This window comes from Triticum urartu, chromosome 1, assembly GCF_003073215.2.
Source record: "Triticum urartu cultivar G1812 chromosome 1, Tu2.1, whole genome shotgun sequence".
In the NCBI taxonomy this organism is placed as follows: Eukaryota; Viridiplantae; Streptophyta; class Magnoliopsida; order Poales; family Poaceae; genus Triticum; species Triticum urartu.
Window position 1 is genome coordinate 388,059,839 of NC_053022.1, and position 12,977 is coordinate 388,072,815.

The following is a 12,977-nucleotide window of genomic DNA, read 5'->3' on the forward strand; positions in this document are numbered from 1 at the left end:
TTGCGGCGGTGGAATTAGGTTTTTGGCTCCGTATCTGTTCGTTTGGGGGTACGTAGGTATATATAGGAGGAAGGAGTACGTCGATGGAGCTTCGAGGGGCCCACGAGGCAGGGGGTGCGCCCTAGTGGGGGGCGCCCTCCACCCTCGTGACCGCCTCATGGCTTTGTTGACGGAGGGTCCAAGTCTCCTGGGTCTTATCTGATGAGAAAATCGTGTTCCCAAAGGTTTCATTCCGTTTGGACTCCGTTTGATATTCTGTTTCTCCCAAAACACTGAAATAGGCAAAAAAAATAGCAATTCTGGGTTGGGCCTCCGGTTAAAAGGTTAGTCCCATAAATAATACAAAAGTGGAAAATAAAGCCCAATATAGTCCAAAACAGTAGGTAATATAGCATGGAGCAATCAAAAATTATAGATACGATGGAGACGTATCAAGCATCCCCAAGCTTAATTCTTGCTCGTCCTCGAGTAGGTAAATGATAAAAATAGAATTTTTGATGCGAAGTGCTACTTGGCATAATTTCAATGTAAATCTTCTTGATTGTGGTATGAATATTCAGATTCAAAAGATTCAAGACAAAAGTTCATGTTGACATAAAAATCATATAGTCTGGCTATGCTCTATCTTCACCACACAAAGTATTTAAATCATGCACAACCCCGATGACAAGCCAAGCAATTGTTTCATACTTTTGACACTTTCAAAACTTTTTTGATCTTCACGCAATACATGAGCGTGAGCCATGGATATAGAACTATATGTGGAATAGAATGGTGGTTGTGGAGAAGACAAAAAGAGGGGAAGATAGTCTCACATCAACTAGGCGTATCAATGAGCTATGGAGATGCCCATCAATAGATATCAATGTGAGTGACTAGGGATTGCCATGCAACGGATGCACTGGAGCTATAAGTATATGAAAGCTCAACAAAATAAACTAAGTGGGTGTGCATCCAACTCGCTCTCACGAAGACCTAGGGCATTTTGAGGAAGCCCATCATTGGAATATACAAGCCAAGTTCTATAATGAAAATTCCCACTAGTATATGAAAGTGACAGAATGAGAGACTCTCTATCATGAACATCATGGTGCTACTTTGAAGCACAAGTGTGGTAAAAGGATAGTAACATTGTCCCTTCTCTATTTTTCTCTCATTTTTTGTTTGGGCCTTCCCTTTTTTTATGGCCTCTTTTTTTCGTCCGGAGTCTCATCCCGACTTCTGGGGGAATCATAGTCTCCATCATCCTTTCCTCACTTGGGACAATGCTCTAAAAATGCTGATCATCACACTTTTTATTTTTCTTACAACTCAACAATTACAACTCGATACTTAGAACAAAATATGACTCTATATGAATGCCTCCGCAGTGTACCGGGATATGCAATGAATCAAGAGTGACATGTATGAAATAATTATGAACGATGGCTTTGCCACAACTATGATGTCAACTACATGATCATGCTAGAAATATGACAATGATGGAGCATGTCATAATGAATGGAACGGTGGAAAGTTGCATGGCAATATATCTTTGAATGGCTATGGAAATGCCATGATAGGTAGGTATGGTGGCTGTTTTGAGGAAGGTATTTGGTGGGTGTATGATACCGGCAAAAAGTGCTCGGTATTAGAGAGGCTAGCAATGGTGGAAGGAAGGAAAGTGCGTATAATCCATGGACTCAACATTAGTCAAAAAGAACTCATATACTTATTGCAAAAATCTAGAAGTTATCAAAGCAAAGTATTACACGCATGCTCCTAGGGGGATAGATTGGTAGGAAAAGACCATCGCTCGTCCCCGACCGCCACTCATAAGGAAGACAATCAATAAATAAATCATGCTCCGACTTCATCACATAACGGTTCACCATACGTGCATGCTACGGGAATCACAAACTTTAACACAAGCATTCTTGAATTCACAACTACTCAACTAGCATGACTCTAATATCACCATCCTCATATCTCAAAACAATTATCAAGCACCAATTTTTTCTTAGTATTCAACACACTCATAAGAAAGTTTTATTATTAATCTTGCATACCAAGCATATTATTATTAAGCGAATTACCATGCTACTAAGACTCTCAAAATAATATAAGAGAAGCATGAGAGATCAATAGTTTATATAAAACAAATCCACCACCGTGCTCTAAAAGATATAAGTGAAGCACTAGAGCAAAGCTATAAAACTCAAAAGATATAAGCGAAGCACTAGAGTAAAACTATAGAGCTCAAAAGATATAAGTGAAGCACATAGATTATTCTATCAAATTCCGAATTATGTATGGCTCTCTCGAAAGGTGTGTACAGCAAGGATAATTGTGGTAAACTAACAAGCAAAGACTCAAATCATAAAAGACGCTCCAAGCAAAACACATATCATGTGGTGAATAAAAATATAGCTCCAAGTAAAGTTACCAATAGAAGTAGATGAAAGAGGAGATGCCTTCCGGGACATCCCCAAGCTTTGGCTTTTAGGTGTCCTTAGATTATCTTGGGGGTGCCATGGGCATCCCCAAGCTTAGGCTCTTGCCACTCCTTGTTCCATAATCCATCAAATCTTTACCCAAAACTTGAAAATTTCACAACACAAAACTTAAAGTAGAAAACTCGTGAGCTCCGTTAGCAAAAGAAAAAAAAGACCACTTCAAGGTACTGTAATGAACTCATTCTTTATTTATATTGGTGTTAAACCTACTGTATTCCAACTTCTCTATGGTTTATAAACTATTTTACTAGCCATAGATTCGTCAAAATAAGCACAATGCACGAAAAACAGAATCTGTCAAAAACAGAACAGTCCGTAGCAATATGTAGCTAGCGCAAGATCTGGAACCCCAAAAATTCTAAAATAAATTTCTGGACGTGAGGGATTTATCTATTAATCATCTGCAAAAATAATTAACTAAATAGCACTCTCCAAATAAAAATGACAGCATTTCTCGTGAGCGCTAAAGTTTCTGTTTTTTACAGCAAGTTCAACAAGACTTTCCCCAAGTCTTCCCAACGGTTCTACTTGGCACAAACACTAATTAAACACAAAAAACACAAGCAAAACAGAGGCTAAATAATTTATTTATTAATAAACAGGAACAAAAACCAAGGAATAAAAATAAAATTGGGTTGCCTCCCAACAAGCGCTATCGTTTAACGCCCCTAGCTAGGCATAACAAGCAAGAATAGATCTAGGTATTGCCATCTTTGGTAGGCAATTCTTCAATGAGGCATCTATATCCCTTAGGAATTTCTTTATTTCTAGTGATTATCAAACTCTTAGGCACAAGATCGAAAAAATTGTTTGTAGCAATTGGTTCCTTAATGATAGCAAAAAGATTGGGATGAATACTTATAGATTTAAGATCCGCAGTTTCCTTACTAGATGATTCACCCTTATTTTTAGGAACATACATAAGCTTGGCAATTTTAGTAGGAGGACTTGGAGTATTCTTTACGGAAGAAAAAGAGGTTCCCAAGTTCGTAATGATACCCTCAAGTTTATCGATTCTAGTGGAATCTAGATATATTTTCTCATTAACTATGGGTTCCTTTTCCTTAATATTTTTCAAAGTCATTCCTAACTAAGATCCATATTGGGTAATTTGATTGTGGATCTTTTTATATAGATTTTCAATTAATTCAATGGTAGCAACTTTATTTTCAATAATTTCAAGTCTTTGCATAACATGCTCCAAAGTTAACATAGTTCCATTAACCAAAAGAGGTGGTGAGCCAAATAAATCTAACATAGCATTATAAGAATCAAAAGTATGTCTACCCACGAAATTCCCTCCGGTAATGGTATCAAGGGTATATCTATACCAAGGACTAGCACCTACATAAAAATTGCGGAGAAGAACTGAACTAGATTGCTTCCTGGTAGATCTATTTTGAGCATTGCAAATTCTATACCAAACATCTTTTAGATTTTCTCCCTCCCTTTGTTTAAAATTTAGAACTTCATTCTCGGGAGACAATGGAGAATAAAAGAGACTAGCCATAACAACAATCAAACAAAAGGAAAACGGGCAAAAAGAGGCAAATAGAGAGGGAGGATAGAGAGAGAGGGCGAATAAAATGGCAAGGGTGAAGTGGGGGAGAGGAAAACGAGAGGAAGATGGCAAATAATGTAATGCGGGAGATCAGGATTGTGATGGGTACTTGGTATGTTGACTTTTGCGCATACTTCCCGGCAACAGCGCCAGAAATTCTTCTTGCTACCTCTTGAGCACTGCGTTGGATTTCCCCGAAGAGGAGAGGATGATGCAGCAAAGTAGCGTAAGTATTTCCCTCAGTTTTTGAGAACCAAGGTATCAATCCAGTAGGAGGCTACGCGCGAGTCCCTTGTACCTACACAAAAACAATAGCTCAACGCAACCAACACGCTTAGGGGTTGTCAATCCCTTCACGGTCACTTACGAAAGTGAGATCTGATAGAGATGATAAATAATATTTTTGGTATTTTTGGTATAGAGATGCAAAGTAAAAAGTAAAAGGCAAAGTAAAAGCAAAGCAATAATAAAGTGATGGAGATTGATATGATGAGAAGGAGACCCGGGGGCCATAGGTTTCACTAGTGGCTTCTCTCAAGAGCATAAGTATTCTACGGTGGGTGAACAAATTACTGTTGAGCAATTGACAGAATTGAGCATAGTTATGAGAATATCTAGGTATGATCATGTATATAGGCATCACGTCCGAGACAAGTAGACCGACTCCTGACTGCATCTACTACTATTACTCCACTCATCGGCCGCTATCCAGCATGCATCTAGAGTATTAAGTTCAAAACAGAGTAACGCCTTAAGCAAGATGACATGATGTAGAGGGATAGTTTCATGCAATATGATAAAACCCCCATCTTGTTATCCTCGATGGCAACAATACAATACATGCCTTGCCGCCCCTTCTGTCACTGGGAAAGGACACCGCAAGATCGAACCCAAAGCTAAGCACTTCTCCCATGGTAAGAACAACCAATCTAGTAGGCCAAACCAAATTGATAATTCGAAGAGACTTGCAAAGATAACCAATCATACATAAAAGAATTCAGAGAAGATTCAAATATTATTCATAGATAGACTTGATCATAAACCCACAATTCATCGGTCTCAACAAACACACCGCAAAAAGAATATTACATCGAATAGATATCCACGAGAGAGGGGAGAACATTGTATTGAGATCCAAAAAGAGAGAAGAAGCCATCTAGCTACTAACTATGGACCCGTAGGTCTGAAGTAAACTACTCACACTTCATCGGAGAGGCTTGGATGATGATGTGGAATCCCTCCGTGATCGATGCCCCCTCCGGCAGAGCTCCAGAAAAGACCCCAAGATGGGATCTCGTGGATACAGAAAGTTGCGACGGTGGAATTCGGTTTTTGGCCCCGTATCTGATCGTTTGGGGGTACGTAGGTATATATAGGAGGAAGGAGTATGTCGGTGGAGCTTCGAGGGGCCCACGAGGCAGGGGGCGTGCCCTCCACCCTTGTGACCGCCTCGTGGCTTTCTTGACGGAGGGTCCAAGTCTCCTGGGTCTTATTTGATGAGAAAATCGCGTTCGCGAAGGTTTCATTCCGTTTGGACTCTGTTTGATATTCTGTTTCTCCGAAACACTGAAATAGGCAAAAAATCAGCAATTCTGGGTTGGGCCTCCGGTTAATAGGTTAGTCCCAAAAATAATATAAAAGTGGAAAATGAAGCCCAATATAGTCCAAAACAGTAGGTAATATAGCATGGAGCAATCAAAAATTATAGATACGTTGGAGATGTATCAATCGTCACCATCAACCTTCCTCCATCAGCAATTTCATGATGCTCACCGCCATGCGTGAGTAATTCCATCATAGGCTTGCTAGACGGTGATGGGTTGGGTGATATTTATCATGTAATCGAGTTAGTTTTGTTAGGGTTTGATCCCTAGTATCCATTATGTTCTGAGATTGATGTTGCTATGACATTGCTATGCTTAATGCTTGTCACTAGGGCCTGAGTGCCATGATTTCAGATCTGGACTTATTATGTTTTCATGAATATATGTGAGTTCTTGATCCTATCTTGCAAGTCAATAGTCACCTATTATGTGTTATGATCCATTAACTCCAAAGTGACAATAATCGGGACAATTACCGGTGATGACCGTAGTTTGAGTAGTCCATGTATTCACTAAGTGTTAATACTTTGTTCTGGTACTCTATTAAAAGGAGGACTTAATATTCCTTAGTTTTCGGTAGTACCCCACTGCCACGGGAGGGTAGGACAAAAGATGTCATGCAAGTTCTTTTCCATAAGCACGTATGACTATATTCGGAATGCATGCCTACATTACATTGATGAACTAGAGCTAGTTTTGTGTCACCCTATGTTATAATTGTTGCATGAGGAATCGCATCCGACATAATTATCCATCACCGATCCATTGCCTACGAGCTTTTCACATATTGATCTTTGCTTAGTTACTTTTCCGTTGCAACTGTTACAATCACAACAAAAACTACTACTGTTACCTTTGCCACCGTTACCGCTACTTCCATATTACTTTGCTACTAAATACTTTGCTGCAGATATTAATTCTTTTAGGTAAGGTTGAATTGACAACTCAACTGTTAATACTTGAGAATATTCTTTGGCTCCCCTTGTGTCGAATCAATAAATTTGGGTTGAATACTCTACCCTCAAAAACTGTTGCGATCCCCTATACTTGTGGGTTATTAAGACTATTTTCTGGCGCCGTTGCCGGGGAGCATAGCTCTATTATTTGAGTCACTTGGGATTTATATCTGTTGATCACTATGAGGAACTTGAAGGATGAAAGAACCAAGATTTTTCCCTCAACTACGAGGGGAGGTAAGGAACTGCCATCTAGCTCTGCACTTGATTCACCTTCTGTTTTGAGTAAACTTGTGACACCTACACCTGCTATTCATTCTGATATGTCGCATGTTATTGATGATGCCACTTCTGCTATGCATGATGCTTATCATGAAACTACTTCTATGCTTGATAATACTATGCCATTAGGTGAATTTCTTGATGAACAACTTGCTAGGGTTAGAGAGAATGAAATTATTGAAACTGATAATATTGATGAAAGTGATGATGAAGATTCTCCCCTAGATATGAGTTGCCTGTTGTGCCTGAGGGTTATGTTATGGATGAAGAAACTGATAGGGACTTTTTAGCTTGCAATGATAGATATGATCTTAAGAAACTGTTAGCTAAGCTGGAAGAAAAGTCTTTGAATGCTAGAATGAAATATGACCCTGCTTTTGCTACTGTCGACCCTGAATTAATTACTTTGGTAGAATCTGATCCTTTTTATGGCAATGAATCTGAAATTATTGTGGCACATCTTACTAAATTAAATGATATAGCCACCCTGTTCACTAATGATGAGAAAACTTGCTATTACTTTATCCTTAAGTTGTTTCCGTTCTCATTAAAAGGTGATGCTAAAACTTGGTTTATTCTCTTGATCCTGGTTGTGTGTGTAGTCCCCAGGATATGATTTATTAGTTCTCTGCTAAATATTTCCCCGCTCATAAGAAACAAGCTGCTTTACGGGAAACATATAATTTTGTGCAGATTGAAGAAGAGAGTCTCCCACAAGCTTGGGGGAGGCTTCTTCGATTACTTAATGCTTTGCCTGATCATCCTCTCAAGAAAAATGAAATACTTGATATCTTTCATAATGGACTAACTGATGCTTCCAGAGACCACCTGGATAGTTGTGCTGGTTGTGTTTTCAGGGAAAGAACTGTTGATCAAGCTGAATTACTATTGAATAATCTGTTGAGTAATGAAAATGATTGGACACTTCCTGAACCAACTCCTAAGCCAACTCCAAAGAAAAGGGGTATCCTATTTCTCAGTCCTGAAGATATGCAAGAGGCAAAGAAATCTATGAAAGAAAAAGGTATTAAAGCTGAAGATGTTAAGAATTTACCACCTATTGAAGAAATACATGGTGTTGATAACCCAACACAGGTAGTAAAGGTAAATTCTCTCTATAGATTAGATAAAGGTGAATTCCGATCTACTAAGTTTGCTAGCCAATGCTTGGATGAGTTTCATAATTTTATTGTTAAACAAGAAGACTTCAATGCTTATGTTGGTAGACAATTGAAACACAATGCTTATATGATTGAACACTTGAGTGATTATATGTCTAGAGTTAAAGGTGAACTTAAACTTAACAGTAAACATGACTCTATGGTTACCACTCAAGTAGAACAAGTACTTAAAGCTCAGAATGATTTGCTCAATGAATTAAATAATAAGAAGAATGAAAATGATGTTAGAGTTGTGACTAGAGGGGGTAAAATGACTCAGGAACCTCTGTATCCTAAGGGCCCCCCTAAGAGAGTTAAGCAAGATTCTCAGAGAACTAATGTTGATGCACCTAGTTCTTCTAAGAAGAAGAAAAAGAAAAATGATAGGACTTTGCATGCTTCTAGTGAACCTGTTGTTAACACACCTGAGAATCCCAATGATATTTCTATTTCTGATGCTGAAACACAATCTGGTAATGAACATGAACCTAGTGATAATATTAATGATGATGTTCATGTTGATGCTCAACCTTGCAATGATGTAGAGATTGAACCTGTTGTTTATCTTGATAACCCACAATCAAAGAATCAACATTATGATAAGAGAGACTTCGTTGCTAGGAAGCATGGTTAAGAAAGAGAACCATGGGTTCAAAAACACATGCCTTTTCCTCCTAAACCATCCAAGAAAAAGGATGATGAGGATTTTGAGCGCTTTGCTGAAATGATTAGACCTATCTTTTTGCGTGTGTGTTTGACTGATATGCTTAAAATGAATCCTTATGCTCAGTATATGAAATATATTGTCACAAATAAAAGAAAGATACCGGAAGCTGAAATTTCCACCATACTTTTAAGGGTGGAATACCAAAGAAACTAGGAGATCCTGGAGTACCAACTATACCATGATCCATTAAAAGAAACTATGTTAAAACTACTTTATGTGATCTTGGAGCCGGTGTTAGTGTTATGCATCTCTCTCTATATCGTGGACTTGATTTGAATAAGTTGACATCTACTGAAATATCTTTGCAAATGGCTGATAAATCAACTTCTATACCTATCGGTATTTGTGAGGATGTGTCTGTTGTGGTTGCAAATGTTATTATTTTAATGGACTTTGTTATCCTTGATATTCCCGAGGACGATAGTATGTCTATTATTATTGGTAGACCCTTTTTGAATACTGCAGGGGCTGTTATTGATTGCAACAAAGGCAATGTCACTTTTCATGTTAATGGTAATTGAGCAACCTCAAGTCCATAGTATTAATTCTATTGGAAAAACTTCAACGATTACTATTGAAGGTTTTGAATTTCCTCTTCCTGCTGTCAAGAAGAAATATGATATTCTTATTGTTGGGGACATGCATATCACCGTTGAGGTAACTTAGTGTTATTCGAAAATTCTCTGGTTTCATGTTATTCGGAAAGAGTTTGTTAACAAGACTTGATCAACCTTGTTAGTGGATTCCTTTTGATGAGCATGAGATGGATGAAGTTAGAAAGCACAACTCTCTGTACCCTCTTTTTACTTTCTGTTATTTAGATTTAATAAAGCAAAAATAGTATTTTTTGTCTATTTTCTAAATTATCCTTGCGATAAAAAATACCCCGAAAATAAAAGTTCTCCAAATGTCCTGAAAATTTTATATGATTTTTTCTAGAATATTTAAGAATTATTGGCACTAAGAACACACCAGGGGGGCCCACCACCTGGCCATGAGGGTCCAAGGCGCGCCCACCCTCTGGGGCGTGCCCCCTGCCTCGTGGGCCCCCTCCACTTATTCTTGCACCCACACACTTCGTCTCCTTCCAGAAAAAGTCCACCACCAGCTCAAACCCGAGTTCTAGCTCATCTTGCTGCCATTTACGATCTCCTTGCTCAAAGCTCCATTCACAAAACTGCTTTGGGGGATTGTTCTTTGGTATGTGACTCCTCCAATGGTCCAATTAGTTTTTGTTCTAGTGTTTTATTTATTGCAAATTTTTGCTGCTTAGGTGACCCTGTTCTTGACCTTGCATGTCAAATTTATGTGGTCAAAAGTAGTTTTAATGCATGATATGTCCTCTAGGCACTTGTAGGAGTAGTTGCTATCAATCTTGTTGAGTTTGATTCACTTTTATTTTGAGTCACTAAAAATTTTAGAAATTTTTCAGAGAAAATGATGAAGAGATTGTTGAGGGGCTCTTCGAGCCGAAGCTCGAAGGATAAGCAAAGTGAAGAGAATAAGAAGCCCAAATATAATCTCCCTCGCACTGCGGAAGTTCGGCCGTGTGAATGGCCTTGTGATGAGTTCTTGAGAGAAGCCGGGATTTATGAAGACTTTTATTATTTGGCTGAGAATACAGGCCTCATCGACTTCCTCCGCGACCAGCGTGAACAGTGTCTCCTCCTCACTAATATTTTCGTGCAAAATTTTCACTTTCATCCTAAGAAATCAACACCTTCAGTGGAATTTTAGTTATATGATGAGGTTAAGGAGATGTCACTATATGATTTTTGCCAGGTCTGTAAGATACCCTTTGAGGGCAGCATAGAGGAACCACATCGTAATGATGTGGAAGGGTTTATTGATATGTTTGCTGTGGAGGAAACGAGGGAAGTTTCCGATGCAAGATTCAGTAGCATACACTTTCCTGTTCTACGTTACTTTGCAATATTTGCCAGTAGATGCTTAATTGTTCGTGGGAACAGTGAAGACCTCAGTGCCCCTGATATTGTTATTTTGCGCCATGCTTTGTTTCGTGATACAACTTTCAGTCTAGGCGCTATTATTGCCAAACGGTTAAATCTGAACTGTATAAAGGGCCCCATCCTTGGAGGCATCTTTGCTTCATGCCTTGCTGCACACTTTAGGATGAAACATGTTTAATTCATCGTTCCTGATTCAGCCTATCATGAATGAAACATGTTTGCAGTGACAATTAGATATTATAGTTGCTTGTGCCATGCTTAATTAGCTAGGAGTTTATAATGGTTTACCTTGTGTGCCAACATGCTATTAAAATGGTTGTGATGTGGTATGATAGGGTGGTATCCTCCTTTGAACGATTCGAGTGGCTTGACTTGGCACATGTTCACGCATGTAGTTGAAACAAAATCAACATAGCCTCCACGATATTTATTTTCATGGTGAATTATATCCTACTCAATTGATTTGCATTATTGTTCATCTCCAGGGCACAAGGCAGTTGATTGCCCATTAGCAGCTAAATCTCAGACCTGCCCTGAGTTGCATGATCAATTTGGTAATGATCGATCTGCTCCAAATATTTCGCACATGCCAAATACACGCAGCAAGAGGGCAACCGTCCGATGCTCAGCCTGTGGATTCTATGGACACGTGGAACGTTTTTGTCTTAAGTTGCGGTATAAGAAAAAATGGCAATGGAAGCCCAAGAATCCGCAGACTTCCTTCCTACCCCTCACGGTCCATCTTCTACCTCGGTTTCCATCACACCACTGCAGCGTCCAGTCCTGTCACAGTTACAGTCGCCACCACCCACCTCCACCCCCTGCCCATGGCGAACTATCCACTAAATCCGGTTCCGTTCCTCCCTCCTGGCTTCGCCGTCGAGCCCGGCCCGGTGGATCGCCTAGTTCACAGCGGGATGGTTGTCGGCCCCATTGCGCCGCTCAATCATGATTTCCTCGCCATCGCTGAAGCAAGCCACTACGTTCCTCTGCATCGTCGCGCGGCCATCCGCACCACGGTCGAAGGTCTGTTGCATGAATCCCATCTCTTCACAACTGAGTCATCTGATCATCCATTTGGCATTGGCATCTTTGGATTTGTGGATTCATTCATGCGTGATACTACGGTCCCCACCCCCATTGAGCTGGAGGAAGAGGATCTCCTCATCACCCTCGTGCCGCACAACGAAGCCCTGAATCGTCGCACAACTTCTTTTGGCCCTGAGGTCTGGCTCATGTTCTTCGGATTTCCTTACGACTATCAGACGGACTACTACATCACCAAAGCTCTAGGTGGTTACGGCTCCTTGGTCAGTTGGTACAATCCCCGCCAGGACAGAAGGTATATCCTGCTCAAAGCTCGTGTTCTTCGTCCCCATTTGATTCCCAAGAGTTTTGTTGTCTGGCAATTGGGTGGGGCGCATGACTGTTGGACGGTGCAAGTTATAATCTTACGCAGCAATGACTGGAACGAGCTGATCCCTGAAGTTCTTGCTCCTGGTGAAGAACCACCGCCACCTGACGGCAACCCCCATCCTCTTTTTGGACCCGAGCTCATGGCAAAGCAACTTTACCAGCAGCAGGTCCACAACTGGTTGGTTCAGAATGATGCTCCTGGTGCTGGCCATGCTAATCAGGGAGCTGGGCATGGTCAGAATAATGCTGCCTGGGATGCCTGGCCTGCTCCACCTGCACCACCATTGCCGCCACTCCCTCCTCACCTGATGAACTATCAGGCCTGGCTAGCTGCACAGGGATTGACTGTCCAACATGGTATTGTGCCTAAAGATAACTTGACTGATAATGCTATGGATGCTTGGCACGACACCTTCTCTGCTTCTGAGGATAGCTCCGACGACTCTGCTCTGATTTTGGTCCCATTGTCTGCACCAGTTTTTTAGCAGCATACTGAACCTGAATCTGTTACCATCTCTGTTGCTCTACACCAAAATGGTATTCAGTTTGGACTGTCTGCGGAAGGATCTGACCTCATCAACCTACTCCTGCATGATCCCATCCCCCGTCAATAGCTCAACACCTACATATTTCATGCCCTTCGCCCCATGATTGTTGTCATTGGTCCGTGGAGTGCTGGTTATGGCTTAAGGCCTAACAACATGGAGATTGAGGTCACTGTGTCATCTGCTGAATCTGGGCTCACATTCACTCACTACCATACTGCACCTACTGTTACTTCTTCTGTGATGATCGAAGAAATCCAA